Here is a 4,405-nt window from a genome sequence, read left to right as displayed (position 1 = left end):
GACAGTTTCTTTGGATAAAATGGAAGTCTAGGTCATCAAAGCTATGAGATATCTGAAGTTTGCGTCGCGAAAAACATAGTCACTTCTGGTTGTTTCATTGGAGACATGGGAAAATTAATTATTCTGGCCTGGTTCTTTAAAATGTGCTGAATGCAAGGTTGAGGGCCTGAAATCAAACAAAAAAAATATTGAGAGACATCTTTTTCATTCCATCACCTGCAGTGTTGTGCAATCTCTTCATTGGGCTGACTGAGGAACTTTTAATATTGACGATGCAATTTATAATTTAGATAGTTCGGAGCTAAACATTAGGCAGCCCTTGCGTTTTATAATTAAAGGTACATCTCCAGTGACTAGTAATGTACCATGCTGAAATTTTAACGATTGTAGAGAACAGTGATGAGATCTTTGGAAATTCTTGGAATTCAGACGATTTATTTTATTTAAAGTTTCACTCATCTAAAATTTCAAGGGCTAAGCTTCAAAAGCTGATGCAAAATAAGTTGTTGGGTGGCCTTTGAAGCAAGATGAACAATATTAAGGAAACAAGCAAATGAGCCAACAACAAAACAGAAAAAAAATCGGTATTTAATTTATTACTAATTTATTTATTTACAAATAATTTAAGTTATTTGGGTAGATTGATAGTGCTGACTTTAACTGACAATTGTTAAACCAGATGAGGATGTGATATGAAACTCAGTATATTTGTGCAGATGTCATTTTCATTAGGAGAAATAGTTATCAAATTGATCGGAGGATATGGTCAAATTTGCAGAAGGGATAAGATGGACTGATTTATTCAGTAAAACAAACAAAAAGGAATATGTAAAAATAAATGTAAAGAATAATAGAATAATACATCTTGAAATAATATTTTTTCTGTGAAACATTCATTGTATTATTATACGCTATTTCCCATATATACAGCTTTCTGACTAATGTCACCACTTATTCTACTGAAGGTATTTGGGGTACTGCTGGTAAAACTCCAGGGTTTTTCGGTTTTGTTTGTAATGGTCCTAAAATAAATCCACCATCATGAGAGAAAATATGTTTCACAGTTGACTTCGAATAAGATGACCTCCCTATATATACAGTAGCTTGGCAACGCAGCATGCAGTTGGACGTCTCCTGCCACCTCTGATCTTAAAGGAGTCGAGGGAGGGCGAGATGGGAGACGGGAAAGGAGCTGACAGAAGGAAGGGAGATGCTATTTAAGTTTTGTTTTGTATTTAAGTCGGAAGGAGCGTCCAGAATGAATCGCAAATATCTGTCGCCTTTATCATTCGCACTGAATGTACATTAAGATAAATACAGCTATTTTCTATGGGTAATGCCGATTATGTGCCAACTATATTTTGTCACAAATGGGGGTTCTAGTTTTGTCATATATCGAGAAAATTATTTCTCTGTAAAATATTTGTATGGTTTTGTACGTTGTACAGGTACATGGGTTCTTTTCACAAAGCACTATCAATAACTTTTGAAAATACAATTTTTTCACAAAAAAAATCAATGTAAAAAGCAAATCTATATTTGAAGATACCGCTAAGTAATGTCCATTGACTGTTGCTAATAAAACACTTGCAAAAATATTTATTTTCAAATGTTGTAGTTCTCTTCATGTTTAGATTGCAATGGCTGTTAACTTTGTTAGTTTTCTCGGTTGTTATTTTGTTGTTAAGGTGATGAAGATCAATAAAAGTGGGTTTACATTTTATTCCTTTGTCTGAATTGTTCTGTGTCTGGATCACGTTTCGCTGGTTCATCAGGTTTTTTGTGTGACATTTGACTATTGTTTTTTTTGTAATGCATACTGTGACAGAGTATTTCATTTCAACACGGACAAATTTACAACAATCACCACAACCTACATATAACTACGATACTGGGCAGGCACCACCAGTAAACCTTGAGATCATGTGTGCGTCGGTGTGTACGTGTGTGTGTCAGTGTGTGTATAACGGTGAGCACTCGGTCAAGAAAAAAGGAACCTTCGAGATCACTGTGTGTGTGTGTGTGTGTGTGGTGTGTGTGTGTGTGTGTGTGTGTGTGTGGGTGTGTGTGTGTGTGTGTGTGTGTGTGTGTGTGTGTGTGTGTGTGTGTGTGTGTGTGTGTGTGTGTGTGTGTCGTTTCGGTGTCGGTGTGTGTGTGGGTGTGTATGACAGTGACCCCTTGGTCAAGAAAAAAGGAAACAGCAGGTTTAGTTGATCTGCCCACCAGAGACGGGCGTAATGTTGTATGAGGGGCGCTCTTACTGTGAAGCGTGAAAGTTGGCCGGGGTATCCGCGAGGGCTTCAGTTATCCTGCGACCAAATATAGTGCCAATGACCAACAGCTGCTCGCGCTGCCCGGAGACTGCCACATGGAGCAAACCACTCTGATCCGGGCCGCACACGTTTACCTTGGTTTGTATGAACGACATTTGTCCAATGTCCTATTTCTTGTATTTTTACAGATTATACTCTTGTCGTAAACAGACAGACATGAAAACTGCTGGAAGGTTAACCGATAGAATGCGGAAGTTAACCAGTTTAATTCTGTAGGAATTTAATTAATATATTTCCAGCATGTGTTGTATCCTTAGAGGGCACACCCGGTACAGGTATGCAAGCAAACATTGCATTTATTCACTGATTTCCTATTGGAATTATTATTTAGTAACAATGTATAGTGCTCTATTCTGTTGTCATTGAATAGAAAAGAGGAATTCACAAGGTTTTGTTTGGTAACGTCAATTTAAGTTAAAAATAAATATATAGGCCTATATATATTGTAGACATATTAAAACATACAATGGAAGAGAGAGGGAGTTTAAAAATAAACTATAAAAAAACCATTTGATTCATCTTCATATTTTAAATATAGCCTACTACTACTAATAATATAAATAATGTTGGTTGACCAGAGTGTCCCGGTGTGTTAACATTCACACCGCAAACCAGATCAGCCTGAGCAAAGGCCATAGATACCTGTAAACTTGAACTTTACATGGAAGTGTTGTAACGCGATGACCAAAACAGAGCCTGGTTTACACGTGGTAGGGAAGTTACCATCAGCTGTGAATCGTATATCGTCAAGTTTACTCCTGCTCACCATGTTGAACATTTCTCCTTTCGGAATCTCATCTTCCATAGGAACACACTTAATATCCTCATTAGTGTTACTAAAACAGTCCCGATGTGAATGAGGGCCTTCTGCCTATAAGAGAACGCACACAATCGAGGTCGAAGAGACCTCTAGGTTCACGATCCCCCTGTGTTTGCAATTCATCTGTAATGTCAAGAAGAGAAGATTGGGGGTAAACTTAGTCCATGCTATACAGTTTGAGTATTTCCGTGAGAGAATCGCCAAGGTCAGTGGGTTTCAGTTTCACACTCACCCCGGCATTTGTGCCGCAGACGGCGTCAAACCTCAACGATGCCCGACGCACACACAGCCTCTCCTATTACACCGCTCATCACTTTTGCACAAAGGGAGGCTGTTGATTGGCTTGGTCACCAGGCAAGGTGCAACTTGCCTGCCTTAATATTATTATTTCTGGGGACATATTATTTAAAGCCATTATGGCCTACTTTGAAAACAAATGACAAAGGAAATATCTTGTTCCATGATCTTATGCGTGTCCACCTGTTTGATATCTTGATCAATCCCAGATGAATTGGTTTCAATGTGGAATGACAGAAGCATATATCTGTTTACACAGACTTGCTCAAACGACATTTATGCTAGCCCCGTTACAAATGTTCAAAGCAGTGGAGTGGACACAGTGGTTTGGTTATTTGCATTATTACAAAAATTGCCATGCATACCTCATTGCTCGACTCTGATATGTGGGATAGCTTATGGATGCTTTCTGTGAAGGGACATCAAATCTTAGTCTCATCTGTAGGACTGGGAGCTTCCTGTACATTTGATGTTGGCTTCGAGGGATTGCCTTGTAATTGGATCAGGATGAGGGACTAAGTTCCATGACCTTTTTGATTGGTCAGCATATTGTTGTCATTAAACACAATATGGTTTTGCTATTCAGTGTTCAATACAGTAAATCTCAACACTATTTGTATAATATAACTTTATTTATCACAGAACTCAAGTGTAGAGTCCCAGAACTCTTATGAAATGATGCCCTCTTTTTAGACCATAAAAACACATATCAGAAAATGGCATAGTGTTACAGAAGTGAATAAATAACTTAAATAAATAAGTATTATTTTAAAAAGTTCAAACTGCAGTTTGAAAAATAACAGAAACATGGTAATTTTGTTTTGGTTTTAAAAGGCCCAACAGAACGCACACCAGGTATTCCTTTGTTGATTTCCCACCTCCCATTGTTCCTCTCCATCTGCAGAGAGTTGTCTTCCTCCAGTCCCCCACGTCTCTTTATCCTCTCTGAACATCA

Source organism: Gadus chalcogrammus, chromosome 8 (genome assembly GCF_026213295.1).
Source record: "Gadus chalcogrammus isolate NIFS_2021 chromosome 8, NIFS_Gcha_1.0, whole genome shotgun sequence".
NCBI lineage: Eukaryota > Metazoa > Chordata > Actinopteri > Gadiformes > Gadidae > Gadus > Gadus chalcogrammus.
This window is presented reverse-complemented; position numbering follows the sequence as displayed.